General features: G+C 54.0%; 30 non-coding genes across 30 annotated transcripts; all 30 read left to right on the plus strand.

Annotated features, from left to right (window-relative positions):
• The first annotated feature begins 563 nt into the window (after positions 1-563).
• Trnal-uag (transfer RNA leucine (anticodon UAG)) lies at positions 564-645 on the plus strand. The gene has a single exon. It is a non-coding gene; the product is annotated as a tRNA-Leu (tRNA).
• A 444-nt stretch (positions 646-1089) lies between these two features.
• Positions 1090-1161, plus strand: Trnae-cuc (transfer RNA glutamic acid (anticodon CUC)). The gene has a single exon. It is a non-coding gene; the product is annotated as a tRNA-Glu (tRNA).
• Positions 1162-1535: 374 nt separating this feature from the next.
• Trnah-gug (transfer RNA histidin (anticodon GUG)) lies at positions 1536-1607 on the plus strand. Its single transcript has one exon. It is a non-coding gene; the product is annotated as a tRNA-His (tRNA).
• Positions 1608-2196: 589 nt separating this feature from the next.
• Positions 2197-2278, plus strand: Trnal-uag (transfer RNA leucine (anticodon UAG)). The gene has a single exon. It is a non-coding gene; the product is annotated as a tRNA-Leu (tRNA).
• A 444-nt stretch (positions 2279-2722) lies between these two features.
• On the plus strand, positions 2723-2794 carry Trnae-cuc (transfer RNA glutamic acid (anticodon CUC)). Its single transcript has one exon. It is a non-coding gene; the product is annotated as a tRNA-Glu (tRNA).
• A 374-nt stretch (positions 2795-3168) lies between these two features.
• Trnah-gug (transfer RNA histidin (anticodon GUG)) lies at positions 3169-3240 on the plus strand. Its single transcript has one exon. It is a non-coding gene; the product is annotated as a tRNA-His (tRNA).
• A 589-nt stretch (positions 3241-3829) lies between these two features.
• Positions 3830-3911, plus strand: Trnal-uag (transfer RNA leucine (anticodon UAG)). Its single transcript has one exon. It is a non-coding gene; the product is annotated as a tRNA-Leu (tRNA).
• Positions 3912-4355: 444 nt separating this feature from the next.
• Positions 4356-4427, plus strand: Trnae-cuc (transfer RNA glutamic acid (anticodon CUC)). Its single transcript has one exon. It is a non-coding gene; the product is annotated as a tRNA-Glu (tRNA).
• A 374-nt stretch (positions 4428-4801) lies between these two features.
• Positions 4802-4873, plus strand: Trnah-gug (transfer RNA histidin (anticodon GUG)). The gene has a single exon. It is a non-coding gene; the product is annotated as a tRNA-His (tRNA).
• Positions 4874-5462: 589 nt separating this feature from the next.
• Positions 5463-5544, plus strand: Trnal-uag (transfer RNA leucine (anticodon UAG)). The gene has a single exon. It is a non-coding gene; the product is annotated as a tRNA-Leu (tRNA).
• Positions 5545-5988: 444 nt separating this feature from the next.
• Positions 5989-6060, plus strand: Trnae-cuc (transfer RNA glutamic acid (anticodon CUC)). Its single transcript has one exon. It is a non-coding gene; the product is annotated as a tRNA-Glu (tRNA).
• A 374-nt stretch (positions 6061-6434) lies between these two features.
• Positions 6435-6506, plus strand: Trnah-gug (transfer RNA histidin (anticodon GUG)). The gene has a single exon. It is a non-coding gene; the product is annotated as a tRNA-His (tRNA).
• Positions 6507-7095: 589 nt separating this feature from the next.
• Trnal-uag (transfer RNA leucine (anticodon UAG)) lies at positions 7096-7177 on the plus strand. The gene has a single exon. It is a non-coding gene; the product is annotated as a tRNA-Leu (tRNA).
• Positions 7178-7621: 444 nt separating this feature from the next.
• Trnae-cuc (transfer RNA glutamic acid (anticodon CUC)) lies at positions 7622-7693 on the plus strand. Its single transcript has one exon. It is a non-coding gene; the product is annotated as a tRNA-Glu (tRNA).
• Positions 7694-8067: 374 nt separating this feature from the next.
• On the plus strand, positions 8068-8139 carry Trnah-gug (transfer RNA histidin (anticodon GUG)). The gene has a single exon. It is a non-coding gene; the product is annotated as a tRNA-His (tRNA).
• Positions 8140-8728: 589 nt separating this feature from the next.
• On the plus strand, positions 8729-8810 carry Trnal-uag (transfer RNA leucine (anticodon UAG)). The gene has a single exon. It is a non-coding gene; the product is annotated as a tRNA-Leu (tRNA).
• A 444-nt stretch (positions 8811-9254) lies between these two features.
• Trnae-cuc (transfer RNA glutamic acid (anticodon CUC)) lies at positions 9255-9326 on the plus strand. Its single transcript has one exon. It is a non-coding gene; the product is annotated as a tRNA-Glu (tRNA).
• Positions 9327-9700: 374 nt separating this feature from the next.
• On the plus strand, positions 9701-9772 carry Trnah-gug (transfer RNA histidin (anticodon GUG)). The gene has a single exon. It is a non-coding gene; the product is annotated as a tRNA-His (tRNA).
• A 589-nt stretch (positions 9773-10361) lies between these two features.
• Trnal-uag (transfer RNA leucine (anticodon UAG)) lies at positions 10362-10443 on the plus strand. The gene has a single exon. It is a non-coding gene; the product is annotated as a tRNA-Leu (tRNA).
• Positions 10444-10887: 444 nt separating this feature from the next.
• Trnae-cuc (transfer RNA glutamic acid (anticodon CUC)) lies at positions 10888-10959 on the plus strand. Its single transcript has one exon. It is a non-coding gene; the product is annotated as a tRNA-Glu (tRNA).
• Positions 10960-11333: 374 nt separating this feature from the next.
• On the plus strand, positions 11334-11405 carry Trnah-gug (transfer RNA histidin (anticodon GUG)). The gene has a single exon. It is a non-coding gene; the product is annotated as a tRNA-His (tRNA).
• A 589-nt stretch (positions 11406-11994) lies between these two features.
• Positions 11995-12076, plus strand: Trnal-uag (transfer RNA leucine (anticodon UAG)). The gene has a single exon. It is a non-coding gene; the product is annotated as a tRNA-Leu (tRNA).
• A 444-nt stretch (positions 12077-12520) lies between these two features.
• Positions 12521-12592, plus strand: Trnae-cuc (transfer RNA glutamic acid (anticodon CUC)). Its single transcript has one exon. It is a non-coding gene; the product is annotated as a tRNA-Glu (tRNA).
• A 374-nt stretch (positions 12593-12966) lies between these two features.
• Positions 12967-13038, plus strand: Trnah-gug (transfer RNA histidin (anticodon GUG)). Its single transcript has one exon. It is a non-coding gene; the product is annotated as a tRNA-His (tRNA).
• A 589-nt stretch (positions 13039-13627) lies between these two features.
• On the plus strand, positions 13628-13709 carry Trnal-uag (transfer RNA leucine (anticodon UAG)). The gene has a single exon. It is a non-coding gene; the product is annotated as a tRNA-Leu (tRNA).
• A 444-nt stretch (positions 13710-14153) lies between these two features.
• Positions 14154-14225, plus strand: Trnae-cuc (transfer RNA glutamic acid (anticodon CUC)). The gene has a single exon. It is a non-coding gene; the product is annotated as a tRNA-Glu (tRNA).
• A 374-nt stretch (positions 14226-14599) lies between these two features.
• Trnah-gug (transfer RNA histidin (anticodon GUG)) lies at positions 14600-14671 on the plus strand. Its single transcript has one exon. It is a non-coding gene; the product is annotated as a tRNA-His (tRNA).
• Positions 14672-15260: 589 nt separating this feature from the next.
• On the plus strand, positions 15261-15342 carry Trnal-uag (transfer RNA leucine (anticodon UAG)). The gene has a single exon. It is a non-coding gene; the product is annotated as a tRNA-Leu (tRNA).
• Positions 15343-15786: 444 nt separating this feature from the next.
• Trnae-cuc (transfer RNA glutamic acid (anticodon CUC)) lies at positions 15787-15858 on the plus strand. Its single transcript has one exon. It is a non-coding gene; the product is annotated as a tRNA-Glu (tRNA).
• Positions 15859-16232: 374 nt separating this feature from the next.
• On the plus strand, positions 16233-16304 carry Trnah-gug (transfer RNA histidin (anticodon GUG)). Its single transcript has one exon. It is a non-coding gene; the product is annotated as a tRNA-His (tRNA).
• Positions 16305-16472: the final 168 nt, after the last annotated feature.

Below are 16472 nucleotides of genomic sequence, written 5' to 3' on the forward strand. Positions count from 1 at the left end.
TTGCAGTGACGATAGTGCACGAATACTCGAAATCACAGTGCTTTCTTGATTTTTCACTCGTGTTCCGCAGTCCGCAGTTTGTACTACCACTTCATCGCCAACACGTAATGCCGGCGGCCGTGAGGCGCAGACGTCCGCTGCTCTCTGTAGTCGAAAAGGGCAGTGGTTTGAGGTGCGACGGATTGGATGAACAGCGGAGCAGGAAGCTGTGGCGTGCACCGTTTCTACAAATGCTAGGAACAGTGGGGCCGAAGGTAGCGCAGGTAGCGTGGCCGAGCGATCTAAGGCGCTTGTTTTAGGTACCAGTCTCTTCGGACGCGTGCGTTCGAAACCTGGTCACGGCACGAAAACGTCTCTTGATGCTGTCGCCTTAACTACGACAGCTTCAGACAAGTGGCGCCGCTACCACACGGCGGGCACGGCATTTTCTTGTTGTGGATGGCCTAAAGAGACGCTTCCAATGGGAGAGCAGAGGAAATACATGTTACAGCGATTGCCGAGATATTTCAATTCGAAGTGATCTTTGTAGTACTAAGGAAACGTATTGTCGTCGGCGCTATAACGGTAACGTGGCCGAGCGGTCTAAGGCGCTGGTTTTAGGCACCAGTGTCTTCGGAGGCGTGGGTTCGAATCCCACCGTTGCCAATTTTGACGTCTCATTTTTGTGCCGTTGCTGTGTGTTGTCGTGGGCTAGGACGCAGCTCCTGTGTCGCGCGTGTTGTGTAGGTAGAGTGGCCGAGCGGTCTAAGGCGCTGGTTTTAGGCACCAGTCACTTCGGAAGCGTGGGTTCCAACCCCACAGCTGCTAAACGTGTAATGTTTCCTGCGTCGAAGACAGCTGCACCCACTGCCCGCAAAGGAAACAGCACAACAAGGCGTGAGCGTCTGCTTCGTGAATTGTCGTAGAACAGTACGTGGAGCAACGACAGGATTTGTAGGCGCCTTTTGCTCTCGTCACTGCTGGCGTTCGTCTCCATGAAATGCGTCCACAGGATGCCGTTCTATAACGTGAAAGAGTGTATTTCTTACAGTTGTCGTCAGTTAATCGTGGCTGGTTGCTGCGTTCGCAGGAAGAGCACTGGCGTCGTTATCCGGTGTAGTCTAGTGGCTAGGATACCTGGCTCTCACCCAGGAGGCCCGGGTTCGATTCCCGGTACCGGAAACGTGAGTTTTTGTTGCTCCTCTAATGCGACTTGTCTCGACTTTGCTCGACTGACGCTACGCTGACGCGTGCACAAAGCTGCGTTAAGTATGATTCGCGGCTGCACCTGACGGCGAGAGAGATGCGGCGTCTATTCACTTGTTATCGAGCCACATACCCATAGTCAAGAGGCTTGGAGGACTGCAAGACACTGCCAGGGAGGTGAATGTAGCTAACCACTCTAGTTAGTGTCCTGACAGCGCAGGCACGTTCATTTACTCGTATACACGTGATGGAGACCGTGTCTGACACTGCTGTGGCGTACACCTTGGCCTAGGCTTTGCTGTGTATCGCCACTTGCACTCCAGCCAGCTGCCTCCGTGGGCGCGTGCGTGGCCGTGATCGTCTAGTGGTTAGGACATTGCGTTGTGGCCGCAATAACCCAGGTTCGAATCCTGGTCACGGCAATTTTGAAAGTTTTGCCTTGCTACCGTTGCAGTGACGATAGTGCACGAGTACTCGAAATCACAGTGCTTTCTTGATTTTTCACTCGTGTTCCGCAGTCCGCAGTTTGTACTACCACTTCATCGCCAACACGTAATGCCGGCGGCCGTGAGGCGCAGACGTCCGCTGCTCTCTGTAGTCGAAAAGGGCAGTGGTTTGAGGTGCGACGGATTGGATGAACAGCGGAGCAGGAAGCTGTGGCGTGCACCGTTTCTACAAATGCTAGGAACACTGGGGCCGAAGGTAGCGCAGGTAGCGTGGCCGAGCGATCTAAGGCGCTTGTTTTAGGCACCAGTCTCTTCGGACGCGTGCGTTCGAAACCTGGTCACGGCACGAAAACGTCTCTTGATGCTGTCGCCTTAACTACGACAGCTTCAGACAAGTGGCGCCGCTACCACACGGCGGGCACGGCATTTTCTTGTTGTGGATGGCCTAAAGAGACGCTTCCAATGGGAGAGCAGAGGAAATACATGTTACAGCGATTGCCGAGATATTTCAATTCGAAGTGATCTTTGTAGTACTAAGGAAACGTATTGTCGTCGGCGCTATAACGGTAACGTGGCCGAGCGGTCTAAGGCGCTGGTTTTAGGCACCAGTGTCTTCGGAGGCGTGGGTTCGAATCCCACCGTTGCCAATTTTGACGTCTCATTTTTGTGCCGTTGCTGTGTGTTGTCGTGGGCTAGGACGCAGCTCCTGTGTCGCGCGTGTTGTGTAGGTAGAGTGGCCGAGCGGTCTAAGGCGCTGGTTTTAGGCACCAGTCACTTCGGAAGCGTGGGTTCCAACCCCACAGCTGCTAAACGTGTAATGTTTCCTGCGTCGAAGACAGCTGCACCCACTGCCCGCAAAGGAAACAGCACAACAAGGCGTGAGCGTCTGCTTCGTGAATTGTCGTAGAACAGTACGTGGAGCAACGACAGGATTTGTAGGCGCCTTTTGCTCTCGTCACTGCTGGCGTTCGTCTCCATGAAATGCGTCCACAGGATGCCGTTCTATAACGTGAAAGAGTGTATTTCTTACAGTTGTCGTCAGTTAATCGTGGCTGGTTGCTGCGTTCGCAGGAAGAGCACTGGCGTCGTTATCCGGTGTAGTCTAGTGGCTAGGATACCTGGCTCTCACCCAGGAGGCCCGGGTTCGATTCCCGGTACCGGAAACGTGAGTTTTTGTTGCTCCTCTAATGCGACTTGTCTCGACTTTGCTCGACTGACGCTACGCTGACGCGTGCACAAAGCTGCGTTAAGTATGATTCGCGGCTGCACCTGACGGCGAGAGAGATGCGGCGTCTATTCACTTGTTATCGAGCCACATACCCATAGTCAAGAGGCTTGGAGGACTGCAAGACACTGCCAGGGAGGTGAATGTAGCTAACCACTCTAGTTAGTGTCCTGACAGCGCAGGCACGTTCATTTACTCGTATACACGTGATGGAGACCGTGTCTGACACTGCTGTGGCGTACACCTTGGCCTAGGCTTTGCTGTGTATCGCCACTTGCACTCCAGCCAGCTGCCTCCGTGGGCGCGTGCGTGGCCGTGATCGTCTAGTGGTTAGGACATTGCGTTGTGGCCGCAATAACCCAGGTTCGAATCCTGGTCACGGCAATTTTGAAAGTTTTGCCTTGCTACCGTTGCAGTGACGATAGTGCACGAGTACTCGAAATCACAGTGCTTTCTTGATTTTTCACTCGTGTTCCGCAGTCCGCAGTTTGTACTACCACTTCATCGCCAACACGTAATGCCGGCGGCCGTGAGGCGCAGACGTCCGCTGCTCTCTGTAGTCGAAAAGGGCAGTGGTTTGAGGTGCGACGGATTGGATGAACAGCGGAGCAGGAAGCTGTGGCGTGCACCGTTTCTACAAATGCTAGGAACAGTGGGGCCGAAGGTAGCGCAGGTAGCGTGGCCGAGCGATCTAAGGCGCTTGTTTTAGGCACCAGTCTCTTCGGACGCGTGCGTTCGAAACCTGGTCACGGCACGAAAACGTCTCTTGATGCTGTCGCCTTAACTACGACAGCTTCAGACAAGTGGCGCCGCTACCACACGGCGGGCACGGCATTTTCTTGTTGTGGATGGCCTAAAGAGACGCTTCCAATGGGAGAGCAGAGGAAATACATGTTACAGCGATTGCCGAGATATTTCAATTCGAAGTGATCTTTGTAGTACTAAGGAAACGTATTGTCGTCGGCGCTATAACGGTAACGTGGCCGAGCGGTCTAAGGCGCTGGTTTTAGGCACCAGTGTCTTCGGAGGCGTGGGTTCGAATCCCACCGTTGCCAATTTTGACGTCTCATTTTTGTGCCGTTGCTGTGTGTTGTCGTGGGCTAGGACGCAGCTCCTGTGTCGCGCGTGTTGTGTAGGTAGAGTGGCCGAGCGGTCTAAGGCGCTGGTTTTAGGCACCAGTCACTTCGGAAGCGTGGGTTCCAACCCCACAGCTGCTAAACGTGTAATGTTTCCTGCGTCGAAGACAGCTGCACCCACTGCCCGCAAAGGAAACAGCACAACAAGGCGTGAGCGTCTGCTTCGTGAATTGTCGTAGAACAGTACGTGGAGCAACGACAGGATTTGTAGGCGCCTTTTGCTCTCGTCACTGCTGGCGTTCGTCTCCATGAAATGCGTCCACAGGATGCCGTTCTATAACGTGAAAGAGTGTATTTCTTACAGTTGTCGTCAGTTAATCGTGGCTGGTTGCTGCGTTCGCAGGAAGAGCACTGGCGTCGTTATCCGGTGTAGTCTAGTGGCTAGGATACCTGGCTCTCACCCAGGAGGCCCGGGTTCGATTCCCGGTACCGGAAACGTGAGTTTTTGTTGCTCCTCTAATGCGACTTGTCTCGACTTTGCTCGACTGACGCTACGCTGACGCGTGCACAAAGCTGCGTTAAGTATGATTCGCGGCTGCACCTGACGGCGAGAGAGATGCGGCGTCTATTCACTTGTTATCGAGCCACATACCCATAGTCAAGAGGCTTGGAGGACTGCAAGACACTGCCAGGGAGGTGAATGTAGCTAACCACTCTAGTTAGTGTCCTGACAGCGCAGGCACGTTCATTTACTCGTATACACGTGATGGAGACCGTGTCTGACACTGCTGTGGCGTACACCTTGGCCTAGGCTTTGCTGTGTATCGCCACTTGCACTCCAGCCAGCTGCCTCCGTGGGCGCGTGCGTGGCCGTGATCGTCTAGTGGTTAGGACATTGCGTTGTGGCCGCAATAACCCAGGTTCGAATCCTGGTCACGGCAATTTTGAAAGTTTTGCCTTGCTACCGTTGCAGTGACGATAGTGCACGAGTACTCGAAATCACAGTGCTTTCTTGATTTTTCACTCGTGTTCCGCAGTCCGCAGTTTGTACTACCACTTCATCGCCAACACGTAATGCCGGCGGCCGTGAGGCGCAGACGTCCGCTGCTCTCTGTAGTCGAAAAGGGCAGTGGTTTGAGGTGCGACGGATTGGATGAACAGCGGAGCAGGAAGCTGTGGCGTGCACCGTTTCTACAAATGCTAGGAACAGTGGGGCCGAAGGTAGCGCAGGTAGCGTGGCCGAGCGATCTAAGGCGCTTGTTTTAGGCACCAGTCTCTTCGGACGCGTGCGTTCGAAACCTGGTCACGGCACGAAAACGTCTCTTGATGCTGTCGCCTTAACTACGACAGCTTCAGACAAGTGGCGCCGCTACCACACGGCGGGCACGGCATTTTCTTGTTGTGGATGGCCTAAAGAGACGCTTCCAATGGGAGAGCAGAGGAAATACATGTTACAGCGATTGCCGAGATATTTCAATTCGAAGTGATCTTTGTAGTACTAAGGAAACGTATTGTCGTCGGCGCTATAACGGTAACGTGGCCGAGCGGTCTAAGGCGCTGGTTTTAGGCACCAGTGTCTTCGGAGGCGTGGGTTCGAATCCCACCGTTGCCAATTTTGACGTCTCATTTTTGTGCCGTTGCTGTGTGTTGTCGTGGGCTAGGACGCAGCTCCTGTGTCGCGCGTGTTGTGTAGGTAGAGTGGCCGAGCGGTCTAAGGCGCTGGTTTTAGGCACCAGTCACTTCGGAAGCGTGGGTTCCAACCCCACAGCTGCTAAACGTGTAATGTTTCCTGCGTCGAAGACAGCTGCACCCACTGCCCGCAAAGGAAACAGCACAACAAGGCGTGAGCGTCTGCTTCGTGAATTGTCGTAGAACAGTACGTGGAGCAACGACAGGATTTGTAGGCGCCTTTTGCTCTCGTCACTGCTGGCGTTCGTCTCCATGAAATGCGTCCACAGGATGCCGTTCTATAACGTGAAAGAGTGTATTTCTTACAGTTGTCGTCAGTTAATCGTGGCTGGTTGCTGCGTTCGCAGGAAGAGCACTGGCGTCGTTATCCGGTGTAGTCTAGTGGCTAGGATACCTGGCTCTCACCCAGGAGGCCCGGGTTCGATTCCCGGTACCGGAAACGTGAGTTTTTGTTGCTCCTCTAATGCGACTTGTCTCGACTTTGCTCGACTGACGCTACGCTGACGCGTGCACAAAGCTGCGTTAAGTATGATTCGCGGCTGCACCTGACGGCGAGAGAGATGCGGCGTCTATTCACTTGTTATCGAGCCACATACCCATAGTCAAGAGGCTTGGAGGACTGCAAGACACTGCCAGGGAGGTGAATGTAGCTAACCACTCTAGTTAGTGTCCTGACAGCGCAGGCACGTTCATTTACTCGTATACACGTGATGGAGACCGTGTCTGACACTGCTGTGGCGTACACCTTGGCCTAGGCTTTGCTGTGTATCGCCACTTGCACTCCAGCCAGCTGCCTCCGTGGGCGCGTGCGTGGCCGTGATCGTCTAGTGGTTAGGACATTGCGTTGTGGCCGCAATAACCCAGGTTCGAATCCTGGTCACGGCAATTTTGAAAGTTTTGCCTTGCTACCGTTGCAGTGACGATAGTGCACGAGTACTCGAAATCACAGTGCTTTCTTGATTTTTCACTCGTGTTCCGCAGTCCGCAGTTTGTACTACCACTTCATCGCCAACACGTAATGCCGGCGGCCGTGAGGCGCAGACGTCCGCTGCTCTCTGTAGTCGAAAAGGGCAGTGGTTTGAGGTGCGACGGATTGGATGAACAGCGGAGCAGGAAGCTGTGGCGTGCACCGTTTCTACAAATGCTAGGAACAGTGGGGCCGAAGGTAGCGCAGGTAGCGTGGCCGAGCGATCTAAGGCGCTTGTTTTAGGCACCAGTCTCTTCGGACGCGTGCGTTCGAAACCTGGTCACGGCACGAAAACGTCTCTTGATGCTGTCGCCTTAACTACGACAGCTTCAGACAAGTGGCGCCGCTACCACACGGCGGGCACGGCATTTTCTTGTTGTGGATGGCCTAAAGAGACGCTTCCAATGGGAGAGCAGAGGAAATACATGTTACAGCGATTGCCGAGATATTTCAATTCGAAGTGATCTTTGTAGTACTAAGGAAACGTATTGTCGTCGGCGCTATAACGGTAACGTGGCCGAGCGGTCTAAGGCGCTGGTTTTAGGCACCAGTGTCTTCGGAGGCGTGGGTTCGAATCCCACCGTTGCCAATTTTGACGTCTCATTTTTGTGCCGTTGCTGTGTGTTGTCGTGGGCTAGGACGCAGCTCCTGTGTCGCGCGTGTTGTGTAGGTAGAGTGGCCGAGCGGTCTAAGGCGCTGGTTTTAGGCACCAGTCACTTCGGAAGCGTGGGTTCCAACCCCACAGCTGCTAAACGTGTAATGTTTCCTGCGTCGAAGACAGCTGCACCCACTGCCCGCAAAGGAAACAGCACAACAAGGCGTGAGCGTCTGCTTCGTGAATTGTCGTAGAACAGTACGTGGAGCAACGACAGGATTTGTAGGCGCCTTTTGCTCTCGTCACTGCTGGCGTTCGTCTCCATGAAATGCGTCCACAGGATGCCGTTCTATAACGTGAAAGAGTGTATTTCTTACAGTTGTCGTCAGTTAATCGTGGCTGGTTGCTGCGTTCGCAGGAAGAGCACTGGCGTCGTTATCCGGTGTAGTCTAGTGGCTAGGATACCTGGCTCTCACCCAGGAGGCCCGGGTTCGATTCCCGGTACCGGAAACGTGAGTTTTTGTTGCTCCTCTAATGCGACTTGTCTCGACTTTGCTCGACTGACGCTACGCTGACGCGTGCACAAAGCTGCGTTAAGTATGATTCGCGGCTGCACCTGACGGCGAGAGAGATGCGGCGTCTATTCACTTGTTATCGAGCCACATACCCATAGTCAAGAGGCTTGGAGGACTGCAAGACACTGCCAGGGAGGTGAATGTAGCTAACCACTCTAGTTAGTGTCCTGACAGCGCAGGCACGTTCATTTACTCGTATACACGTGATGGAGACCGTGTCTGACACTGCTGTGGCGTACACCTTGGCCTAGGCTTTGCTGTGTATCGCCACTTGCACTCCAGCCAGCTGCCTCCGTGGGCGCGTGCGTGGCCGTGATCGTCTAGTGGTTAGGACATTGCGTTGTGGCCGCAATAACCCAGGTTCGAATCCTGGTCACGGCAATTTTGAAAGTTTTGCCTTGCTACCGTTGCAGTGACGATAGTGCACGAGTACTCGAAATCACAGTGCTTTCTTGATTTTTCACTCGTGTTCCGCAGTCCGCAGTTTGTACTACCACTTCATCGCCAACACGTAATGCCGGCGGCCGTGAGGCGCAGACGTCCGCTGCTCTCTGTAGTCGAAAAGGGCAGTGGTTTGAGGTGCGACGGATTGGATGAACAGCGGAGCAGGAAGCTGTGGCGTGCACCGTTTCTACAAATGCTAGGAACACTGGGGCCGAAGGTAGCGCAGGTAGCGTGGCCGAGCGATCTAAGGCGCTTGTTTTAGGCACCAGTCTCTTCGGACGCGTGCGTTCGAAACCTGGTCACGGCACGAAAACGTCTCTTGATGCTGTCGCCTTAACTACGACAGCTTCAGACAAGTGGCGCCGCTACCACACGGCGGGCACGGCATTTTCTTGTTGTGGATGGCCTAAAGAGACGCTTCCAATGGGAGAGCAGAGGAAATACATGTTACAGCGATTGCCGAGATATTTCAATTCGAAGTGATCTTTGTAGTACTAAGGAAACGTATTGTCGTCGGCGCTATAACGGTAACGTGGCCGAGCGGTCTAAGGCGCTGGTTTTAGGCACCAGTGTCTTCGGAGGCGTGGGTTCGAATCCCACCGTTGCCAATTTTGACGTCTCATTTTTGTGCCGTTGCTGTGTGTTGTCGTGGGCTAGGACGCAGCTCCTGTGTCGCGCGTGTTGTGTAGGTAGAGTGGCCGAGCGGTCTAAGGCGCTGGTTTTAGGCACCAGTCACTTCGGAAGCGTGGGTTCCAACCCCACAGCTGCTAAACGTGTAATGTTTCCTGCGTCGAAGACAGCTGCACCCACTGCCCGCAAAGGAAACAGCACAACAAGGCGTGAGCGTCTGCTTCGTGAATTGTCGTAGAACAGTACGTGGAGCAACGACAGGATTTGTAGGCGCCTTTTGCTCTCGTCACTGCTGGCGTTCGTCTCCATGAAATGCGTCCACAGGATGCCGTTCTATAACGTGAAAGAGTGTATTTCTTACAGTTGTCGTCAGTTAATCGTGGCTGGTTGCTGCGTTCGCAGGAAGAGCACTGGCGTCGTTATCCGGTGTAGTCTAGTGGCTAGGATACCTGGCTCTCACCCAGGAGGCCCGGGTTCGATTCCCGGTACCGGAAACGTGAGTTTTTGTTGCTCCTCTAATGCGACTTGTCTCGACTTTGCTCGACTGACGCTACGCTGACGCGTGCACAAAGCTGCGTTAAGTATGATTCGCGGCTGCACCTGACGGCGAGAGAGATGCGGCGTCTATTCACTTGTTATCGAGCCACATACCCATAGTCAAGAGGCTTGGAGGACTGCAAGACACTGCCAGGGAGGTGAATGTAGCTAACCACTCTAGTTAGTGTCCTGACAGCGCAGGCACGTTCATTTACTCGTATACACGTGATGGAGACCGTGTCTGACACTGCTGTGGCGTACACCTTGGCCTAGGCTTTGCTGTGTATCGCCACTTGCACTCCAGCCAGCTGCCTCCGTGGGCGCGTGCGTGGCCGTGATCGTCTAGTGGTTAGGACATTGCGTTGTGGCCGCAATAACCCAGGTTCGAATCCTGGTCACGGCAATTTTGAAAGTTTTGCCTTGCTACCGTTGCAGTGACGATAGTGCACGAGTACTCGAAATCACAGTGCTTTCTTGATTTTTCACTCGTGTTCCGCAGTCCGCAGTTTGTACTACCACTTCATCGCCAACACGTAATGCCGGCGGCCGTGAGGCGCAGACGTCCGCTGCTCTCTGTAGTCGAAAAGGGCAGTGGTTTGAGGTGCGACGGATTGGATGAACAGCGGAGCAGGAAGCTGTGGCGTGCACCGTTTCTACAAATGCTAGGAACACTGGGGCCGAAGGTAGCGCAGGTAGCGTGGCCGAGCGATCTAAGGCGCTTGTTTTAGGCACCAGTCTCTTCGGACGCGTGCGTTCGAAACCTGGTCACGGCACGAAAACGTCTCTTGATGCTGTCGCCTTAACTACGACAGCTTCAGACAAGTGGCGCCGCTACCACACGGTGGGCACGGCATTTTCTTGTTGTGGATGGCCTAAAGAGACGCTTCCAATGGGAGAGCAGAGGAAATACATGTTACAGCGATTGCCGAGATATTTCAATTCGAAGTGATCTTTGTAGTACTAAGGAAACGTATTGTCGTCGGCGCTATAACGGTAACGTGGCCGAGCGGTCTAAGGCGCTGGTTTTAGGCACCAGTGTCTTCGGAGGCGTGGGTTCGAATCACACCGTTGCCAATTTTGACGTCTCATTTTTGTGCCGTTGCTGTGTGTTGTCGTGGGCTAGGACGCAGCTCCTGTGTCGCGCGTGTTGTGTAGGTAGAGTGGCCGAGCGGTCTAAGGCGCTGGTTTTAGGCACCAGTCACTTCGGAAGCGTGGGTTCCAACCCCACAGCTGCTAAACGTGTAATGTTTCCTGCGTCGAAGGCAGCTGCACCCACTGCCCGCAAAGGAAACAGCACAACAAGGCGTGAGCGTCTGCTTCGTGAATTGTCGTAGAACAGTACGTGGAGCAACGACAGGATTTGTAGGCGCCTTTTGCTCTCGTCACTGCTGGCGTTCGTCTCCATGAAATGCGTCCACAGGATGCCGTTCTATAACGTGAAAGAGTGTATTTCTTACAGTTGTCGTCAGTTAATCGTGGCTGGTTGCTGCGTTCGCAGGAAGAGCACTGGCGTCGTTATCCGGTGTAGTCTAGTGGCTAGGATACCTGGCTCTCACCCAGGAGGCCCGGGTTCGATTCCCGGTACCGGAAACGTGAGTTTTTGTTGCTCCTCTAATGCGACTTGTCTCGACTTTGCTCGACTGACGCTACGCTGACGCGTGCACAAAGCTGCGTTAAGTATGATTCGCGGCTGCACCTGACGGCGAGAGAGATGCGGCGTCTATTCACTTGTTATCGAGCCACATACCCATAGTCAAGAGGCTTGGAGGACTGCAAGACACTGCCAGGGAGGTGAATGTAGCTAACCACTCTAGTTAGTGTCCTGACAGCGCAGGCACGTTCATTTACTCGTATACACGTGATGGAGACCGTGTCTGACACTGCTGTGGCGTACACCTTGGCCTAGGCTTTGCTGTGTATCGCCACTTGCACTCCAGCCAGCTGCCTCCGTGGGCGCGTGCGTGGCCGTGATCGTCTAGTGGTTAGGACATTGCGTTGTGGCCGCAATAACCCAGGTTCGAATCCTGGTCACGGCAATTTTGAAAGTTTTGCCTTGCTACCGTTGCAGTGACGATAGTGCACGAGTACTCGAAATCACAGTGCTTTCTTGATTTTTCACTCGTGTTCCGCAGTCCGCAGTTTGTACTACCACTTCATCGCCAACACGTAATGCCGGCGGCCGTGAGGCGCAGACGTCCGCTGCTCTCTGTAGTCGAAAAGGGCAGTGGTTTGAGGTGCGACGGATTGGATGAACAGCGGAGCAGGAAGCTGTGGCGTGCACCGTTTCTACAAATGCTAGGAACACTGGGGCCGAAGGTAGCGCAGGTAGCGTGGCCGAGCGATCTAAGGCGCTTGTTTTAGGCACCAGTCTCTTCGGACGCGTGCGTTCGAAACCTGGTCACGGCACGAAAACGTCTCTTGATGCTGTCGCCTTAACTACGACAGCTTCAGACAAGTGGCGCCGCTACCACACGGCGGGCACGGCATTTTCTTGTTGTGGATGGCCTAAAGAGACGCTTCCAATGGGAGAGCAGAGGAAATACATGTTACAGCGATTGCCGAGATATTTCAATTCGAAGTGATCTTTGTAGTACTAAGGAAACGTATTGTCGTCGGCGCTATAACGGTAACGTGGCCGAGCGGTCTAAGGCGCTGGTTTTAGGCACCAGTGTCTTCGGAGGCGTGGGTTCGAATCACACCGTTGCCAATTTTGACGTCTCATTTTTGTGCCGTTGCTGTGTGTTGTCGTGGGCTAGGACGCAGCTCCTGTGTCGCGCGTGTTGTGTAGGTAGAGTGGCCGAGCGGTCTAAGGCGCTGGTTTTAGGCACCAGTCACTTCGGAAGCGTGGGTTCCAACCCCACAGCTGCTAAACGTGTAATGTTTCCTGCGTCGAAGACAGCTGCACCCACTGCCCGCAAAGGAAACAGCACAACAAGGCGTGAGCGTCTGCTTCGTGAATTGTCGTAGAACAGTACGTGGAGCAACGACAGGATTTGTAGGCGCCTTTTGCTCTCGTCACTGCTGGCGTTCGTCTCCATGAAATGCGTCCACAGGATGCCGTTCTATAACGTGAAAGAGTGTATTTCTTACAGTTGTCGTCAGTTAATCGTGGCTGGTTGCTGCGTTCGCAGGAAGAGCACTGGCGTCGTTATCCGGTGTAGTCTAGTGGCTAGGATACCTGGCTCTCACCCAGGAGGCCCGGGTTCGATTCCCGGTACCGGAAACGTGAGTTTTTGTTGCTCCTCTAATGCGACTTGTCTCGACTTTGCTCGACTGACGCTACGCTGACGCGTGCACAAAGCTGCGTTAAGTATGATTCGCGGCTGCACCTGACGGCGAGAGAGATGCGGCGTCTATTCACTTGTTATCGAGCCACATACCCATAGTCAAGAGGCTTGGAGGACTGCAAGACACTGCCAGGGAGGTGAATGTAGCTAACCACTCTAGTTAGTGTCCTGACAGCGCAGGCACGTTCATTTACTCGTATACACGTGATGGAGACCGTGTCTGACACTGCTGTGGCGTACACCTTGGCCTAGGCTTTGCTGTGTATCGCCACTTGCACTCCAGCCAGCTGCCTCCGTGGGCGCGTGCGTGGCCGTGATCGTCTAGTGGTTAGGACATTGCGTTGTGGCCGCAATAACCCAGGTTCGAATCCTGGTCACGGCAATTTTGAAAGTTTTGCCTTGCTACCGTTGCAGTGACGATAGTGCACGAGTACTCGAAATCACAGTGCTTTCTTGATTTTTCACTCGTGTTCCGCAGTCCGCAGTTTGTACTACCACTTCATCGCCAACACGTAATGCCGGCGGCCGTGAGGCGCAGACGTCCGCTGCTCTCTGTAGTCGAAAAGGGCAGTGGTTTGAGGTGCGACGGATTGGATGAACAGCGGAGCAGGAAGCTGTGGCGTGCACCGTTTCTACAAATGCTAGGAACACTGGGGCCGAAGGTAGCGCAGGTAGCGTGGCCGAGCGATCTAAGGCGCTTGTTTTAGGCACCAGTCTCTTCGGACGCGTGCGTTCGAAACCTGGTCACGGCACGAAAACGTCTCTTGATGCTGTCGCCTTAACTACGACAGCTTCAGACAAGTGGCGCCGCTACCACACGGCGGGCACGGCATTTTCTTGTTGTGGATGGCCTAAAGAGACGCTTCCAATGGGAGAGCAGAGGAAATACATGTTACAGCGATTGCCGAGATATTTCAATTCGAAGTGATCTTTGTAGTACTAAGGAAACGTATTGTCGTCGGCGCTATAACGGTAACGTGGCCGAGCGGTCTAAGGCGCTGGTTTTAGGCACCAGTGTCTTCGGAGGCGTGGGTTCGAATCCCACCGTTGCCAATTTTGACGTCTCATTTTTGTGCCGTTGCTGTGTGTTGTCGTGGGCTAGGACGCAGCTCCTGTGTCGCGCGTGTTGTGTAGGTAGAGTGGCCGAGCGGTCTAAGGCGCTGGTTTTAGGCACCAGTCACTTCGGAAGCGTGGGTTCCAACCCCACAGCTGCTAAACGTGTAATGTTTCCTGCGTCGAAGACAGCTGCACCCACTGCCCGCAAAGGAAACAGCACAACAAGGCGTGAGCGTCTGCTTCGTGAATTGTCGTAGAACAGTACGTGGAGCAACGACAGGATTTGTAGGCGCCTTTTGCTCTCGTCACTGCTGGCGTTCGTCTCCATGAAATGCGTCCACAGGATGCCGTTCTATAACGTGAAAGAGTGTATTTCTTACAGTTGTCGTCAGTTAATCGTGGCTGGTTGCTGCGTTCGCAGGAAGAGCACTGGCGTCGTTATCCGGTGTAGTCTAGTGGCTAGGATACCTGGCTCTCACCCAGGAGGCCCGGGTTCGATTCCCGGTACCGGAAACGTGAGTTTTTGTTGCTCCTCTAATGCGACTTGTCTCGACTTTGCTCGACTGACGCTACGCTGACGCGTGCACAAAGCTGCGTTAAGTATGATTCGCGGCTGCACCTGACGGCGAGAGAGATGCGGCGTCTATTCACTTGTTATCGAGCCACATACCCATAGTCAAGAGGCTTGGAGGACTGCAAGACACTGCCAGGGAGGTGAATGTAGCTAACCACTCTAGTTAGTGTCCTGACAGCGCAGGCACGTTCATTTACTCGTATACACGTGATGGAGACCGTGTCTGACACTGCTGTGGCGTACACCTTGGCCTAGGCTTTGCTGTGTATCGCCACTTGCACTCCAGCCAGCTGCCTCCGTGGGCGCGTGCGTGGCCGTGATCGTCTAGTGGTTAGGACATTGCGTTGTGGCCGCAATAACCCAGGTTCGAATCCTGGTCACGGCAATTTTGAAAGTTTTGCCTTGCTACCGTTGCAGTGACGATAGTGCACGAGTACTCGAAATCACAGTGCTTTCTTGATTTTTCACTCGTGTTCCGCAGTCCGCAGTTTGTACTACCACTTCATCGCCAACACGTAATGCCGGCGGCCGTGAGGCGCAGACGTCCGCTGCTCTCTGTAGTCGAAAAGGGCAGTGGTTTGAGGTGCGACGGATTGGATGAACAGCGGAGCAGGAAGCTGTGGCGTGCACCGTTTCTACAAATGCTAGGAACACTGGGGCCGAAGGTAGCGCAGGTAGCGTGGCCGAGCGATCTAAGGCGCTTGTTTTAGGCACCAGTCTCTTCGGACGCGTGCGTTCGAAACCTGGTCACGGCACGAAAACGTCTCTTGATGCTGTCGCCTTAACTACGACAGCTTCAGACAAGTGGCGCCGCTACCACACGGCGGGCACGGCATTTTCTTGTTGTGGATGGCCTAAAGAGACGCTTCCAATGGGAGAGCAGAGGAAATACATGTTACAGCGATTGCCGAGATATTTCAATTCGAAGTGATCTTTGTAGTACTAAGGAAACGTATTGTCGTCGGCGCTATAACGGTAACGTGGCCGAGCGGTCTAAGGCGCTGGTTTTAGGCACCAGTGTCTTCGGAGGCGTGGGTTCGAATCCCACCGTTGCCAATTTTGACGTCTCATTTTTGTGCCGTTGCTGTGTGTTGTCGTGGGCTAGGACGCAGCTCCTGTGTCGCGCGTGTTGTGTAGGTAGAGTGGCCGAGCGGTCTAAGGCGCTGGTTTTAGGCACCAGTCACTTCGGAAGCGTGGGTTCCAACCCCACAGCTGCTAAACGTGTAATGTTTCCTGCGTCGAAGACAGCTGCACCCACTGCCCGCAAAGGAAACAGCACAACAAGGCGTGAGCGTCTGCTTCGTGAATTGTCGTAGAACAGTACGTGGAGCAACGACAGGATTTGTAGGCGCCTTTTGCTCTCGTCACTGCTGGCGTTCGTCTCCATGAAATGCGTCCACAGGATGCCGTTCTATAACGTGAAAGAGTGTATTTCTTACAGTTGTCGTCAGTTAATCGTGGCTGGTTGCTGCGTTCGCAGGAAGAGCACTGGCGTCGTTATCCGGTGTAGTCTAGTGGCTAGGATACCTGGCTCTCACCCAGGAGGCCCGGGTTCGATTCCCGGTACCGGAAACGTGAGTTTTTGTTGCTCCTCTAATGCGACTTGTCTCGACTTTGCTCGACTGACGCTACGCTGACGCGTGCACAAAGCTGCGTTAAGTATGATTCGCGGCTGCACCTGACGGCGAGAGAGATGCGGCGTCTATTCACTTGTTATCGAGCCACATACCCATAGTCAAGAGGCTTGGAGGACTGCAAGACACTGCCAGGGAGGTGAATGTAGCTAACCACTCTAGTTAGTGTCCTGACAGCGCAGGCACGTTCATTTACTCGTATACACGTGATGGAGACCGTGTCTGACACTGCTGTGGCGTACACCTTGGCCTAGGCTTTGCTGTGTATCGCCACTTGCACTCCAGCCAGCTGCCTCCGTGGGCGCGTGCGTGGCCGTGATCGTCTAGTGGTTAGGACATTGCGTTGTGGCCGCAATAACCCAGGTTCGAATCCTGGTCACGGCAATTTTGAAAGTTTTGCCTTGCTACCGTTGCAGTGACGATAGTGCACGAGTACTCGAAATCACAGTGCTTTCTTGATTTTTCACTCGTGTTCCGCAGTCCGCAGTTTGTACTACCACTTCATCGCCAACACGTAATGCCGGCGGCCGTGAGGCGCAGACGTCCGCTGCT

This window comes from Schistocerca gregaria, chromosome 3, assembly GCF_023897955.1.
Source record: "Schistocerca gregaria isolate iqSchGreg1 chromosome 3, iqSchGreg1.2, whole genome shotgun sequence".
NCBI classification, from domain to species: domain Eukaryota; kingdom Metazoa; phylum Arthropoda; class Insecta; order Orthoptera; family Acrididae; genus Schistocerca; species Schistocerca gregaria.